The 17,191-nt window shown below is 50.5% G+C and overlaps 1 protein-coding gene across 1 annotated transcript in view; it reads left to right on the forward strand.

The window, feature by feature from the left end:
* Nucleotides 1-16,461, forward strand: part of Spring1 (SREBF pathway regulator in golgi 1) — a 44,838-nt gene extending 28,377 nt beyond the window's left edge. Inside the window, exon 6 of the transcript XR_006633156.1 lies at nucleotides 15,922-16,461. The gene's annotated coding sequence lies outside the window, so the exon portion shown is untranslated. The remainder of the gene's footprint in view (nucleotides 1-15,921) is intronic.
* The last annotated feature ends 730 nt before the right edge of the window (nucleotides 16,462-17,191 follow it).

A 17,191-nucleotide genomic window follows, 5' to 3' on the forward strand; every position in this document is an offset into this window, starting at 1 on the left:
TGAATACATACTTGCTCCGTTGATGGTGATTTGGATGGGAAGCGTGATGGTGTCATGTGTGCGGGGGCATGTGTGTGCGTTCATGCGTAGCGGGTATGTAAAACAGCAGCATGCGATCTGAGAACAGCGTCCTCGGTTTGCTGGTGAGCCCGGGCGCTCACGACCTTGAGTAAATTAACCCCGCCTGCTTTGATCTTGAGTAAATTAACCTTTCCTGCTTTACTGCGTTCACTTGTCAACTGAAAGTGATTGCTAAGCAATGCCACCGATCCAAAATTCTGCCTTTGATTACATGAAGGTCCCACTGCTGAGTAAAAAAAAAACAAAACAAAACAAAAAAAAAAACGGGAACAGAGCTGTCTCCTGGCCACCAGATGTGGGCTGGAATTTCTGCAGTGAGCCATCGGGAGCCCCATGGTCCTCAGACCAACCTGAAGATACCAACCCAGGCCAACCATTTTCTGTCTTCCCATTCTCCATAGACACTTCCCTGCTGGGTGCAGTTTACCACATGTTGCTGTCCCGCACCTGAGAGAAAACACTGTGACAAGGAAGGCCAGAACTGTGCCGTACAGCTGCCCTTAACAGTGCCGAGTTACTTTGGTGGGCTTAACCCCAGTGCCTGGAACATGTTGTGTTTCTTACCCAGGCCTTTGCTGGGCACCTCAACCAAAGGAGATGTCAAATTAGGCTTCTAACCCTCCAAAGATAACCAAGGTCCCAGTGGAAAGTTTTGCCAGTATTCTCCATTCTAATGGGTATTTTGTATTTATAAATAAACGTGGAATCCCACTGCATGTGTCATTTAAAAATACTGGGTTCCTAGCAGATTGATTATATCCAGTCACAGCTCATTCATTCCCGAGCAAGAAAGTGCACTTTCTATTTATATCATCCTGCCTGGAAAATTGAGGCCCAGTTAGAGGTTAGTAATTGCCCGTGAGTTTGGCTATGCAGTTCTGTGTCCTTTCTCCTTGTCTGATTTTGTTCAGTGTGGGGAATGGGGAATGTCTTGCTTTTCACAGATAAATTCCAGACATTTTCTGCAGTCAGAGCTGTGCTGAGCTGACCTGAAGGGTTGGCTGCTTTGTTCTGGGAGAGCTAAGAGAATCAGGGAAACTCCATGTCTCCTAAGCTCGTCTATTCCAGCAAATTACTAAATGTAAGCATCAAAAAAATTAACCAGGGCTGGAGAGATGGCATAGCGGTTAAGCGCTTGCCTGTGAAGCCTAAGGACCCCGGTTCGAGGCTCGGTTCCCCAGGTCCCACGTTAGCCAGATGCACAAGGGGGCGCACGCGTCTGGAGTTCGTTTGCAGAGGCTGGAAGCCCTGGCGCACCCATTCTCTCTCTCTCCCTCTACCTGTCTTTCTCTGTGTCTGTCGCTCTCAAATAAATAAAATAAAATAAAAATACCAGCCGCCATGGTGGCACATGCCTTTAATCCCAGCGAATTCCAGGTCAGCTTGGGGTGGAGTGAGACCCTGCCTCAAAAACAAACTAACAAAAAAAAAAACTAGTGTGGTGGTGCACACCTTTAATCCCAGCACTCAGGAGGCAGAGGTAGGAAGTTCGCCATAAGTTTAAGGCCAGCCTGGGACTACAGAGTGAGTTCCAGTGAGACCCTATCTTGGGGAAAAAAAATTAAAAGGCCCAGGGAACTTCTGTGGACAGCTTCCTGGATTGTGGAGAGATGATCTGAGCTTCAGGTAGTCTGGATGTCCTCACACTTGGTCTGCTCCAGCAAGGTCCTGGTCCACCTGGAATTTTTTTTTTCTTTCGTGTGTGTGTGTGTGTGTGTGTGTGTGTGTGTGTGTGTGGGAAGCAGAGGAGGTTGAGGTCAGGTGTCTTCCACAGTTACTCTCCACCTTATTCTTGGAAATAGGGTCTTTCATAGCCGAGAGCGCATTGATTCAGCTAGACCAGCTGGCCAGCAAACCCCAGCGGTCCTCCTGTCTCTGCCTCCCCAAGTGGTAGCACTGTGGCCACCTATCACCACTCCTGCCATTTTTGCACGGGCTCTAGGGATCTAACTCGGGTCCTCATGCTTGTACAGAAAGCACTCGACTCTTGCCAGCACCATATCTGGTGATTTTTAGGATTTCGAAGGACTTCAGTATGTGAAGGTGTCCCTAAATTCTTCTTGGTATTTCCTGGCTGGTACTGACTGGCACGATATACTCTTCTCAAAGACAGACAAATCACCACACACACACACACACACACACACACACACACACACCCCTCTGTGCTGAGCTTAGTTTCCCTGGTGGGTGTGGAACTGAGCACCCTTCAGGGTGAATTCCTGGGGTTCCATCCATGCCATCCAAACCTGCCTGGGTTTTGCCTGTAGCCTGCTTGGTGCCCACACAAGACCAATAGTTTTGCAGTGACTTGGCAGTTGGCTGGGCTAATTGACTTGACGTAAATAAGCTCATTGACCTGATTGTGCACTGCGAGGAGCTAAGGAGTGAGTCAAATGGGATCTTAAAGCCCTGGCTTTCCCCTGCAGCCTCGGCGGGGCTTGAGGGCAGCAGCTCCGCCGAACCCGCAGAAGCGATTTCAGGGGAAGACAGACGAGGCCGAGCTACAGTGCGGCTGGCATGCACGCTGACAGTTGCTGTCTGTGCCACTTGGTGGCACCAGTTGCATAGGTTTTTTTTTTTTTTTTTTTCATTGCCAACCTGCGCCTTGTACTGAATGGGGCTGGTGTGGCCAGCTCCCTCTCCAGGAAACAATAAGACTGTCTGTGTGTATGGGGAGGCCATCTGGTGGGTCAGGCCACAAGGACTGTATCCCCAGGACCTGGCTAACAGGCCTTACTGCCGGTGTTGAGTCATAATCTCTTGGCCCTAACTTTCTCTGCCTCTGCCTTGCACAAGACAAGATGTAGGCATGTCCGCTCAGCCATCCCGGGGGACAAAGAATGGTGGCTGAGAAGCACTTTTTGTTTTGTTTTGTTTCTTAAGGTAGGGTCTCAATCTGGCCCAGGCTGACCTGGTATGCACTATGTAGTCTCAGGGTGGCCTTGAACTCATAGTGATCCTCCTACCTCTGCCTCCTGAGTGCTGGGATTAAAGGCGTGCGCCATCACGCCTAGCTCAGAGAAGCACTTTTATGCACCTGCACCACTCTGCACCCTCCTCTGAGCTGTGCTAGCAACCAATACTCAGTCCTTGGAGGTGCTGAGCTCTGGGTTGGTTTTCAAACCCAGAGAAGAGTGTGTTACACGGAGCACCACAGCAGACCTGACTCCTGGGGTCGCCTGGCTCCACCGCATCTCTGTGTTTCTGGGCCTGTGCGCCCACCTGTGAAAACTAAAAACAGGGTGACACATGAAGTCCTCTAGCGAGACATTCTAGGATTGTAGATTGTTCCCAGAACCAGGAAAATACTGGTGTCAGCCAATGGCGTTTAGCTGGAGGGAGACTTTGACCCACCAAGAAATCATTCGGCCATGTCTGAAGATGGTTTGATTGCCCCAGGAGTATGTGGGAGGGGCACCATTGGCACCTGGGGAGACCAGCAAGGCTGCCAAGCATCCCACGGTGTTCAGGATGGCACGCTCCAGAGACCTGTTGTCCCAGATGTCAGAAGTGCTGAGGTCAGACTCTCCGGATCATGGTCTGTGGCCCCTGGGGTATGACACAATTATGCCTCCCCTGCTCACTCAGCGGGTATTTGTTTGGTGCCATATACATACATACATACATACATACATACATACATACATACATACATAAAGATGTCCTCTGTGGGTGGGCATTTGAGTTACTTTCACTGTTTTTTTGTTTTGTTTTGTTTTGTTTTGTTTTTTCAAGGTAGGGTCTCATTTTAACCCAGACTGAACTGGAGCTCACTATGGAGTCTCAGGGGGGGCCTCGAACTCATGGCAATCCTCCTACCTCTGCCTCCAGAGTGCTGGGATTAAAGGCATGCGCCACCACGCCCCAGCTTTTTACCATAGGAGTTTTAACGTGTGGATGATAATACTGTTTTCAGCGGCTGCTATGTGGGAATCACTGCATCGAGCTTATTGTTGTAAGTTCCCCCCTCCTTCCCCTGCCCACCAGTGTCTTCCTTTCGGGCTGACTCGGAGTGTGGACCTGAAGCCAGTTGCAGGTTTCATCAGCTTCTGGTGGTATTTGTAAATACTCCATTGTCCCACGCACTTCCGTTTCTCACTCGCAGATGTGTTTAGCAGCGCTGGAACAGCTGTCCTCTGTCCTAGTGGGTTCGTGGCCAGGAGGCGCTTAGCACCCTTACAGGACCATGTCGCCATCTGCTGGCCAAGGTGGCCAAGTTCAGGGCCTGACGCCTTATCCTAAGGGCACTTCTCAGAGACCCACTGTCAAGTCCATGGGCTAAATTCTTTCCCTCCAGGCCTAGTCCTGCTACCTTGTAAGGGGTGTCCTCCACTGGGGGAGATGCTTAGATATTAAGCTGCTTGTAAGACGGAGTCTGTTCTCTATAGGAGAGCAGCTCGTGTGTTTCTTGCTCTGTGGGCGACTCTTGATTGCCCGCAAGGTTTCAGCCCTGAGTCGGGAGGAGAGAGGAAAGGACAGTGGATATGCACCCACCGTGTCTTGTGTCACAGTGGTCATCTTACCATCGCAGTGGTGGTGTTTCCTGATTCTGTAGACTCTAGAATTCTCTCTGTTATTATCCTTGCTTCTCCCTTAGCCTGCTCCCAGGTTTGTACATCATCCCCAGTCTGAGGCCCTGAAAAGAGAGGTGACTGGGCTGGGGAGATGGCTTAGTGGTTAAGGTACTTGCCTGTAAAGCTAAAGGACCTTGTTTCGATTCCCCAGTACCCATGTAGGCCACATGCACAAGGTGGTGCATACATCTGGAGTTCGTTTGCAGTGGCTGGAAGCCCTGGAGCACCCATTCTCCCTCTCTCTCTCCCTCCCCCCTCCCTCTTTCCTTTTCTCAAATAAATAAATAAATAAATAAATAAATAAATAAATAAAAATAAAGTATTTAAAAAAGAGAGAGGTGGTTGACATGGTTGGCAACTTTACTTTTTTTGTTGTTATTTATTTATTTATTTGAGAGCATCAGACACACAGAGAGAGATGCAGATAGATAGAGAGAGAATGGGTGCGCCAGGGCCTCCAGCCACTGCAAAGGAACTCCAGACGCATGCGCCCCCTTGTGCATCTGGCTAACATGGGTCCTGGGGAATCGAGCCTCGAACCAGGGTCCTTAGGCTTGACAGGCAAGTGCTTAACCGCTAAGCCATCTCTCCAGCCCCAGCTTGACTTTTTGTACTGATTGAGAGAGTAGTCAGTGTGAAACCACTTGTACCTTGTGTAGTGCCTTTCATTTTGAATTTTGGTTGTTATCTGAGACAGGGTCTCGTGTAGCCCAGGCTGGCCTTGAACTTGTTGTAGAGCTGAGGATGACCTTGACCTCCTGATCCTTCCTCTTGTACCTCCTGAGCACTGGGATTACTCCTGCCCCCCCCCCCCCCAGCTCGGGGAAGGTCTTACCCTCAGCAGCCTGTGTTGTATTGAGTGGGAGAAAAGCCAAGCACCGTCCCAGTCCGTCCTGCCGTAGCAGTTCTCAGTGCCATCCCCCGACCCTCACCCTGGGAGCCGCCTCTGCTCTTCCTCTCCTTTATCCACTCTGGCCCTCGGGGCCTCCACAGCACCAACAAACAGCTGCATACCGCTCACTGAGAAGCATGCTTGCCTCACTTTTCTTTGAGTCATTCATAAAAGAGATAAAAATGTGATTTTAAACCAGGCGTGGTGGCGCAGCACTCGGGAGGCAGAGGTAGGAGGATCGCCATGAGTTCGAGGCCACCCTGAGACCACATAGTGAATTCCAGGTCAGCCGGGGCTAGAGAGTAAGACCCTACCTCAAAAGAAACAAACAACAACGAAAAGAAAACAAGTGTAAGGGCTGGAGAGATGGCTCAGTGGTTAAGGCACTTGTCTGCAAAGTCTAACAGCTCTAATTCAGTTCCCCAGTACTCATGTAAAGCCAGATGCACAAAGTGGTCCATGCGTCTGGAGTTCCTTTGCAGTGGTTGGAGGCTCTGGTGTGCCCATTCTCCATCTGCCTCTTTGTCTCGCTTGCTCTCTATTTGCAAATAAATAAACAGATAATGTTGAAAAATATTTTAAAAAGTGTGTGATGCTGACCGAGTGTGCTGGCACATGCCTTTAATCCCAGCACACGGGAGGCAGAGGTAGGAGGCTCGCCGTGAGTTCGAGGCCACCCTGAGACTACAAAGTTAATTCCAGGTCAGCCTGGGCCGGAGTGAGACCCTACATTAAAAAAAAAAAAAAAAAAAAACAAGGGAGAAAAAAAGGGAAGAAAGAGAACCAGTGTGCCATGCCAGGCACGGCCACATGTGTCTGTAACCCCAGTGTTGAGGAGGGCAGAAACAGGTGGATCACCGGTGGTGGGGGAGGAGGGAGGCGGCTCACGAGTCAGCCAGTCTAACTGGAAAAACTGCGCAAACTCCAGGTCCTGGGAGAGACTCCATCTCGAGGAAGAAGGTGGAAAGGCAGTAGAGGAGGACATGCCACATCCTCTTGCCTTGCTCATCTCACACATGTGAGTACACCAAGCACCTCCCCCCCACACACACATGCACCAGCCATGCCTGTAATCACCGCCCCTGGCAGGTGGGAGCAAGACGATGATGAGTTGAGGCGACTTCGGCCATGCACCGAGGCTCTGTCTCAGAGTGATAACGTGTGCAGCGGGACCTGTACGTGGATGTTCATACCAGCACCGTTCACAGCAGCTCAAAAGTGCAACCAGCCCAGATGTCCATCACTCAGTGAACGGATGGACACGGCACAGTCCCTTCTCGCAGTGGTCTGTTAATTTGCCCAGGAAAAGGAGTGAATGTTTGCCATGACAACACGGCTCTGACCTGTTGGGGGGGGGGCAACTAAAGGATTAGAAAGAAAGACAGACAGACACAAAGACTAGAGTGAAAGCTGTGGTCAGGTAATCCACGGGCTCAGATGACCCTGCAGCCACGCCTAACCAGCACTGGCTTATTTTATACACACTCAGAAAAGCTTTGACATCTTTCTTTTACCAAATATATATATAAACAAAAACAAAAACATGGGAATGGAAGGACAAGGTCAGACAATGTAGGAGTGAGGCAGCTGCAGCTGTTTGGGGGCACATACTGTCTTCTTCACAAGGTCAGGCCCAGACAGGCAGGGAGGAGGAATTAAGGAGGGGCTGTGCCCCACTCCGGTCTCTGAGGTTTAACTGGAGGCCGACGTGGCTGTGCCCGTGTCAATGGCTTCTCCTGGTTGTGGCCTCTCCACAGATGTTGGCACACCTGCAGCATGGGTGAATCCTGAAAGGATCCCGCTAAGTCATAGCCAAGAAGCCAGTCGCAACAGGCCGCGTGTTGTGTGACTCCAGGGACAACGAAGGATCATGAGCAAGCACAGCCGTAGACACCGAGGAGGGTCCAGTGCCAGGCCAGGGCCGGGGACAATGAGATATGACTGCCAGCGGATACGGGGTGACGAAAGTGCCCTAAATTGAAACTCAACTTAGGCCAAGAAAGCAGTGCTCACGGGCTTGAAGCTTAGAGCATATTTACTTGTATTAGTTACTGTTCCCACTGCGGTGACCAAACACTGGACAAGAAGCGGCTGGAGGAAGGGAGGGAGTACTGGAGCTCATGGTTTGAAGGAAAACCAAATGGTCTATGTGGCAGGGGAGGTGTGGTGGAAGGAGCCCAAGGCGGCTGGTACCGTGGTGCCCGCCTTGAGGAAGCAGAGAGACATGAGTGTTGAGTGGAGGGCAAGCAGCTTCCTCTTTTCTCCTTTTTATTTGGTGCAGGAGCCCGGCCCACAGCTTGGTGCTGCCCACCTTCCCCGCATGCAGGTCCCTCCTCAGTGACACATGTCAAGAAAGGTCCTCACCAGACATGCCCAGAGGTGCGTCTCCTACATGAACCATCAAAATTTATAGTTCGGGAGCTGGGGAGATGGCTCAGCAGTTAAGGTCCTTGCCTGCAAAGCCCAATGACTGGGTTTCATTCCCCACTACCCGCACAAAGCCAGATGCACAAAGCGGCACATGTATCTGGAGTTCGTTTGCAGTGGCAAGAGACCTTGGCACCCATATTCTTGCATGCCCATATTCTCTCTCTCTCTCTGTGTGTGTGTGTGTGTGTGTGTGTGTGTATGCGTGTGTGTATGTGTCTTGCTTCTCTTGTAAAGAAATAAATAAAATATTTAAAAATTGGGTTGGAAAGATGGCTTAGTGGTTAAAGTGTTTGCCTGCAAAGCCAAAGGACCTTGGCTCGATTATCCAGGACTCAGCCAGATGCACAAAGTGGCACATGCATCTGGAGTTCATTTGCAGTGGCTGGAGGCCCTGGTGCGCCCACTTTGTGTGTGTGTCTGCCTCTTTCTCGCACTCTCTCAAATAAATAAATAAATAAAATTAAAAAAATATTTAAAAATTATACTTCAGGTTGGAGATGTGGTGGCTCATCAGATAAAGGAGCTTGCTTGCGAAGCCTGATGGCCAGGGCTTAATTTTCCTGTACCCACGTAAGGCCACATGCATAAAGTGGGGTGTGCTTCTGGGGTTCGTTTGCAGTGACAGGAGGGCTGGCACACTCTCTCTCCCCCTCCCCCTTTCTCCCTCCCTCTCCATGTCTCTCTCTCTCTCAAATAAGTAAACATTTTTTAAAAATTATATTCCAGGGCTGGAGAGATGGCTTAGTGGTTATGGCACTTGCCTGCAAAGCCTAAGGGCCCAGGTTAGATTCCCCAGTACCCGCATAAGCCAGATGCACAAAGGTGGAGTATGCGTCTGGTGTTCATTTGCAGTGGCTGGAGGCCCTGGCATGCCCAACACTCTCTCTGTCAAATAAGTAAACAAATGAATAAAAATATTTGAATCATCCAAAATGCTTAAAAAAAAATTTTTTTTTACATCAATTGAGTTGTTTGAAGTCTTATGCATAGTGACAGGTTTGGGGCATATGGAATGGGGCCCCCAGAGAGAGTGAGGATCAGGTAAGCAGACCTTGATAAGCGCCCCGTGCTGTGCCTCATTTGTAGCACGGTTGTATGCCAGTGTGAAAACCCTGCACAGCTCAGCTCAGCTGCCTTATCTGCGAACTGGGCCCGATGGTTCCCTTCCCCACCCACACCTGCACCTGCAGACTTGCTTTGGAGCAAGGTGACAACGTATAAAGTCCCTTTCACATGTGGTGCTTCACAGATCCTCATGTTGGTCCCCAAACCCTGAGATGCTCTAATTTTAAAAGTCTCTGGTCGCTGAGACACTTTCTACTAAGTCCTTCTGCCCTTAGAAGCTTCTAGTAGGCAGTATAGCAGAGCAGATTGAACTAAGCTCACAGCCCCACCCATTGCAGGTGTCTCCCACTCTCTGATTGGAGGGACCCTCTCAGCTGTTCAGCTTGGACCCTCTCTGTCCCATGTCATAAGGTCCTGACCCTAACCATGTGCTTTGGACACATGTACATGATCTTAACTCGTTGTGAAAGGATTGTTGTGGCCACTCTAACCAGTTACATCAAACCTCCCTTATGACATGTCAGGCCCCAGAAGAAACTGATTCTGCCCTCACTCCTTTGTCCCTTCCCCCAGTCCCAGACATCCATGCCATTGAGAATTCCATCCACAAAGTCCTGAAAGCTGGCCTTGAGCAGGCAGCGCTTAGCTGTGGGAAGGAGATGCTCCGCACCCAGCCTCCAGGTTGCTTAGGCAGCGCAGGCTGAAGAGAGAGAGGGGGTGTGGGTAAGTCGCTGGCCCTGAAATTCTTACAAAATGAACTAAAAAGGGAGAAATATTCTACTCAATATTTGACTTGTTAGTGCTTTGACATGGGCGTGTGCACTCAAATCTTCCTCACATTGAACCTCTGTCTAGGCCACAGCCGTTACCGAGAGGCCTTCACTGGCTTCTAATGATAGCAGTGAGACTTGGAAGGACACCTACAACTGCACATGAAGGTTCCACTCCCATGGGGGACCCTGGGAAATGGGGGTCAGGCTTCCTGGTTGGTCCTCAACTGGATGAAATGTCACATGATAGCATTGACAGTTGGTTTTTTTAAAAAAATATATTTTATTTATTTATTTACAAGGAGAGAGAGAGAGAGAGAATGGGTATACCAGGACCTCTAGCCACTGCAGATGAACTCCAGATACATGTGTCACTTTGTGCATCTGGCTTTATGAGGGTACTGGGGAATCGAACTGGGGGTTATTAGACTTTGCTGGCAAGAGCCTTAACCACTGAGAAATCTCCTCAGCCTAACAGTGGGGGTTTTGGAAAACTCAATGAAATAACCCAGCCACCCTGTAAAGGAGGTGCTGTTCCCCATCTTACACACGAGGGAAAAGATGTGGAAATGCTGAGGTGACCTGCCAAGGGCTGAGGAGCTGGGAAGGGGACATGGGCGTCACATCCAGCCCCTGCCCTTTCTTCCCTGCCTCCCAGACTCTCCGGCTCCTGTAACATTGCATGGGGAGACTTCATGGGAAGATGGCCAACACTCTTTCCCAAGCTCTCTCTGACCTTCTGTGTATAATATTCCCAAGTCACCGCTGAACTGCCCAACAGTCCTGTTGGGGTGGTGGTGGAGGGCGTGTCATAGACATATACAGACAGCACAAAGACCCCAGGATTTTTCAGTAAGGGTACAGATGCCATATATCTTCAGCTATGTGGATCTCTGCTTGGGAATCATGAAAGACAATATGTAAATAAATGGGATTCGTCATGTGCCAATAAAACTTTATTTATAAACACAGGCTTAGGGCCAGATTCAGCCTTTAGCCACAGTTTGCCTGTCCCTGGTTTGGTGGACCAGTTTTCATGTTCAAACATCCTTTTCTTGTTGTCTGTTACTATAGACCCCCAATGGGTAGAAAAGCAGAAATCTTTTTCTGAAATGCTCCTAGGCAGGTTGTTAAAAGACATGAAGAGAGGGCTGGAGAGATTGCTCAGTAGTTAAGGCACTTGCCTGAGTTCAATTTCCCAGTACCCGTGTAAAGCCAGATGCACAATGATGCATGCATCTGGAGTTTGTTTGATGTGGCTGGAGCCCCTGGCCCACCCTTTTTCTCCCTCTATTCTCTCTCTGTGTTCTCTCGGTCTCTGCTTATAAATGAATAAAACTATTAAAAATTAAAAAATGAAAGCTACAAAGTGCCACCTCTGGAGAAGGACCTTGGTCAAGCAGGAAGCAACAGGAATTTAGAATTTCGACCTTAACAACAGATGTCCAAAAATGAAGATTCAACTCTCTTCCCACTGTCCCCCAATGGAAGGCAGAGTGTTTTAATTAGCCAATGTTGGCAAATTGCTTTGTAAAAAAAAAATTATAAAATGTCTTGTGTTACAAGTGCCAAGAGTCCTAATTAGCTTTCCTTAAAGATACCACCTGGAAGTGTGATATTTGGTTGCTTGAGCTCCAAGCCTGCAAGAATAACCTGTAGGTGAAAAACAGGATATTTTAGAAATACTTTTTCTGGGGCCAGGGGGATGGCTTAGCAGTTAAGGCATTTGCCTGCAAAGCTAAAGGACCCAGGTTCAATTCCCCAGATCCCACGTTAGCCAGATGAACAAGGGGGCACAAGCATCTAGAGTTCGTTTACAGGGCTGGAGAGATGGCTTAGTGGTTAAGTGCTTGCCTGTGAAGCCTAAGAACCCCGGTTCGAGGCTCGGTTCCCCAGGTCCCACGTTAGCCAGATGCACAAGGGGGCGCACGCATCTGGAGCTCGTTTGCGGAGGCTGGAAGCCCTGGCGCGCCCATTCCCTCTCTCTCCCTCTATCTGTCTTTCTCTCTGTGTCTGTCGCTCTCAAATAAATAAATAAATAAATAGGGTTCGTTTACAGTGGCTGGAAGCCCTGGCACACCCATTCTCTCTCTCTCTCTTTCCTTCTTTCTCTGTCAAATAAATAAATACTATAAAACTACTTTTTCTTTTATTAATTTACTAGAGAGAGAGAGAATGAATGGGAGCACCAGGGTCTCTTGCTAATGCAAACAAACTCTAAATGCATGTGCCACCTTGTGCGTCTGGCTTTACATGGGTACTGCGGAATTGAACCTGGGTCCTTTGGCTTTTCAGGCAAGCCCCTTATCCCTTTAACCATCTCCCCAGCCTGGAAAAACAGGTTCTTAAGCAGACAGAACCCAATAAACGGATCCCCACATTGGTCTGGCCAGTATGACTCTTGGCACCTGCAGCATCACGGCCCCATGGATGGAGGTGGCTGTTGGTTTTGTATGCGTCAGCACCTGGGCAGCCATGAGGGGTGGAGGGTGGTGCAGGAAACATATGACATTTTATTTCCACTCATTGTCTTCGACATACCACCCTCTGGGTTCCCAGTGTGAGCACGGGAAGCCCTGCTCTGGCGTGTCAAGGTTACAGAGAGGAGGGGACTGGCAGCCGCTCCATCACCCGGGAGGCCGGCCGGCTGGCTTCAGTAGCCTGGTTGGTTGGGAGAGCTGCTCTGCCGCTGTAACAGCTGGATAATGAACTGGCTTCCCCACACTCTTGTTTCATGTGGTGGCTGCGGTGACAGCAGCAGCTGATCTGTGTCACTGTCAGTAGCTAGTGAGACGTAGTTAATACGGACTTAAGCCACCACCGCTGAGCCGCATTGGTGGGGACCGCTGCCGTCTGACATCCTGTCGGATAAATTGTCAGGGCGGGGGAGAGAGGGGCTGGCAGGGCTCGGGGGTCTGGTTAGGAAAGGAAGCATGGCATTGACATTGGAGGCTGATGGTTCCCAGTGGTTAGTGCTGTCCTGGACAATGGGATACGGATAGAGGCACGCAGCAGCCCGTATCCTCAGGTGGTGTGACAGGAGAAGTCTTTAGGCCCTATCAGTTGCTGTCTGTGGGAAGCAGTCACCCTACTTGAGAATCATAGTGTTGGAATGGTCAGGAGTCCCTTTTGCAGAGACACACACAGGCAGGAAAAAGGCCAGCTCTGGGCTCGTGTGTGTGTGATATATGTGTGTGTGATGGATGTGTGTGTGTTGTGTGTACGCATGTTCACATGTGTGTGCATGCTCCGGTGCGTGTAGAGACGGACATTGATGTCAATCTCTCAGTTGATCTACAAGGTCCCTCACTTGAACACAGAGCTTGCCAATTCGGCCAGCTTAGCTAACCAGTTTGCCCCAGAAATCCTGTCTCCCAAACACTGGACCACCATGCTCACCACCCAGCATTAACGTGGACACTGGGGATTTGAACTCTGGTCCTCAGGCTTGCATGACAAGTACTTAGCCGGCTGAACCTTCTCTCTAGCCCTGGGGTTTCCTTTTTATTTTTGTCCAAGAGAGGAAGGAGCCCAGGTGGTCCATTTTGCATCAGGCCACTCTTTTCCTCACTTCTGCTCCCCATTGCTTGTCTAAGTGATACCAGCAGCCTCCCCGGCTCCTGGGCTCTCCTACAGATTAGGGGACAGGTTTGATGACAACCACTCACTGCTTTGCCAGCCTCCAGGCTGTGCTGCACCTCACCCTCCTGCCTGGCCTCCCCTTCCCTGTAGTGGGCACCTCCACCAGCCTCTGTCACCCCCTGCCAGAGATTCCCTGCTAAGGGGTACACTCTGCCCTGGGTACCTGCTCCATGGCCATATCCCAGAGGCCTGCCCTGGCCTTGCCTTGAAAACACCGTTGTTTCCCCAGCCTTTAGGCTCCTCTGCCTCTCATGAGTGACATCTGGGGCTGACTGTGGGGACCGGAGCTGTGCTGTGTATTGTAGGGTGCTACTCAACACGTCTGGTCCTCACCAGATGGCAGTAACTTCCTCTCCTTCACTGTGACAACCATAACCGTCCCAACATGACACATCTTCTGTGGAAGTCATCCTCACTGGAACCATTGTTCCCTCACTTTCCTCCTCCTCCTCCTTTTTTTTTTTTGGTTTGGTTTTTCGAGGTGGGGTCTCCCTTTTACCTCAGGCTGACCTGGAATTCACTATGTAGTTTCAGGGTGGCCTCGACCTCATGGTGCTCCTCCTACCTCTGCCTCCTGAGTGTTGGGATTAAAGGCGTGCGCCCCCATGTGCAGCCTCCTCCTCTTTCTCTTTGTTGCTGGAGACAGGGTCTCACCGAGTTGGCCAGGCTGGCCTTCACCTTCAGAATGCTAGCTTGGTAGGTACAATCATGGTGCCTGGCATCTTCCCAGTGTGTCTTCTCTCCCTCCCACAGTGGACCCTGCGCTTTCTCCTTCTCTCTCTTTAGGGCAGAAGGCAGAGTTTTGTATGCACTGGGTGCTCAATCACTGTTAAATGGAGCAAGCTCCGGGAGTGGCGGCGCACGTCTTTAATCCCAGCCCTCAGGAGGCAGAGGTAGGAGGATCGCCGTGCATTCGTGTCCAGCCTGACACTACGTAGTGAATTCCAGGTCAGCCTAAGCTATAGTGAGACCCTATCTCAAAACAACAACAAAAAGGGCTGGAGAGATGGCTTAGTGGTTAAAGTGCTTGCTTGCAAAGCCAAAGAACCCAGCTTCGATTCCCTAGGACCAACATAAGCCAGGTGTACAAGGGGGTGCATGCATCTGGAGTTCATTTGTAGCGGGTAAAGACCCTGGTGTGCCCATCCTTTCCCTCTCCTCTCTCTCTACCTGCCATTTTTTCCTCTCTCAAATAAATAAGTAAAACTAAAGAAAAATTTAAAAATGTAGGAGGCAGATGCTTCCAGCCATTGTGCTATTTGGGGTGGGGGGGGTGACGTTATGGATTGAGGCAGGAGTGGCCTGCAGAGTGTTCCTACAAGTTCCTTTTGTTGTTGTTTATTTTTATTTATTTATTTGAGAGCGACAGAGAAAGAAAGAGGGGGGGGGAGAGAGAGAATGGGCGCACCAGGGCCTCCAACCACTGCAAACGAACTCCAGACGCGTGCGCCCCCTTGTGCATCTGTCTAACGTGGGTCCTGGGAAATTGAGCCTCGAACCAGGATCCTTAGGCTTCACGGGCAAGCACTTAACCACTAAGCCATCTCTCCAGCCCTCCTACAAGTTCTTACACATACCAGGATACTTAGACCAGGGGCAAAAAACCAACCTGGGCCACCTGTTATAGAGGGCTCCCAGGATTTCCCTGGGGATGCTTTGTGGGAAGGCCAGGGGCAGGGGCAGAGACATGAGGTCATAGATGTGTATATTTTGCAGTGCTGGGGATTGAACTCAGGGCCTCCTGCCTGCTAAGCAAGCACTCTACCCCTGAGCTACATCCCCCGCCAGGATAAAATTGTTTTATTTAACCAGGTGCTTGGGGACGCTCTGCTGACCACACTTGGAGACACAACAGACTTCCAAGAGTTAACTGTGGCTGGTGGCAGGGCAGTGTGTGTGTGTGTGTGTGTGTGTGTGTGTGTGTGTGTGTGCACACGCATGCGTATGGGTTCACAGAGCACTGGGGCTTTCTGTTCATGGGTGCATTGCCAGTTTCCTCGTGGCTGCACAGGACCCCCTCTCCCTGCCTGGCCAAGTCACCCAATAGTCAGGTCAGCTGTGGTTTATGGAGGCTGGTGCTCCTGGCCCGGTGATGCGGGCGGACCCACTGTGACAGCTTCTTTGGGTTGGACGGGAGAGCCTGCCGCGGCTCGCTCGCTCTCTGGCTCTCTCTCTGTCTCTGTCTCTCACGTTCGCAGCCAGGATGGACTGCTGGGAGGTGATTAGGAGAACTCAGGTCTCCAGCTGACGTGCTTTCTCCAGCTGTGCCCCTCCGGGCAAGTCACCGGACTTCTCTCAAACCGATCGGTGACGCGGCGGGGGGGGGGGGGGGGGGGGTGGGTGTTGCGAGGCTTCCCTCCTGGCCTGGCTGACCTCTTTCAGAGCCCGTCTCACTCGTCCTTGTCAGGGGGCCCCAGCCCCAGCGGCCCCCTCCCAGTTCTCATCCCCTCTTCTCCCCTCCCAGCATGCCTCATCACTGATTACAACACATCAGCCACCGCGATTGTTCCACGCCTGGAATCTCATCACTGGAAGAAAGTTAACGTTAATGGGAGTCCCGCCGCTCCTGCCTCTGCTCACCTCTCCTGAAAATGCATTCCGGTGATTAGCAGGAGAGACACATGAATATATTCATCTGGAAACCTGTCCCTCCTTCTGTCCATCTTTGCCCCTAGAGATGGGGGCTGGGGGCCCTTGGGCTGCCCGGGGCAGAGGAAGTGCACCCCATTGCCTGTGGTGCTGCAAATGAAAACAGACTCAAATAGACCTGAAGGGGGATAAGCCCTACAGTGGCTTTCACCTTTATGATCCCCAGGGTCCCCTCCTGTGGGAAGGACATGCTCTCCACATGCATGTACGTGGTAGGGCTGCAATATATGTGTTATGTGTGTGGAGGCCACAGATCAATGTTGAGTGCCTTCTGTGGTTGCTCTCCACTTTTTTTGTTTGTTTGTTTTTCAAGGTAGGGTCTCACTCTAGCCCAGGCTGACCTGGAATTCACTATGTAGTCTCAGGGTAGCCTGGAACTCATGGTGATCCTCCTACCTCTGCCTGAGTGCTGGCATTAAAGGTGTGCACCACCACGCTCGGCTTATTTTTTTTTTATTTTATTTTAGTTTATTTAAGAGACGAGAGAGAGAGAGAGAATGGGCACACTTGCTACTGCAAATGAACTCCAGATGTGCGTGCCACCTTGTACATCTGGCTTTATGTGGGTACTGGGGAATGGAACTTAGGTCCTTGGGCTTTGCAGGCAAGCACCTTAACTGCTGAGCCATCTTCTCCGGCGCTCCACCTTATTGTTTGAGACAGGGTGCCTCACTGAACCTGGACCTTGCCAGTTCAGCTAGCCTGCCTAGCCAGCAAGCCCCAGGGACCTTCCTGCCTCTGCCTCCCCTGCGCTGGGATTATAGACTCAAAATTCAAACTCAGATCCTCATGCTTGTACAGCAGGCGTTTTACCCAGTGAGCCATTCCCCTAGCCCCCAGACATCATCTTTTCACAAAATGTTTTATTTTTTTTTATTTGAGAGAGAGCGAGCGAGACAGACAGACAGATAGAGATACAGATAGAAAGAGAACGAGAATGGGCATGCCAGGGTCTCTAGCCACTGCAAATCAACTCCAGATGTTTGTGCCACCTTGTGCATCTGGCTTACGTGGTTCCTGGGAAATTGAACCTGGGTCCTTTGGCTTTGTAGACAGGTGCCTTAATCACCAAGCCATCTCTTCAG

This window comes from Jaculus jaculus, chromosome 13 (assembly GCF_020740685.1).
Source record: "Jaculus jaculus isolate mJacJac1 chromosome 13, mJacJac1.mat.Y.cur, whole genome shotgun sequence".
Taxonomy (NCBI): Eukaryota; Metazoa; Chordata; class Mammalia; order Rodentia; family Dipodidae; genus Jaculus; species Jaculus jaculus.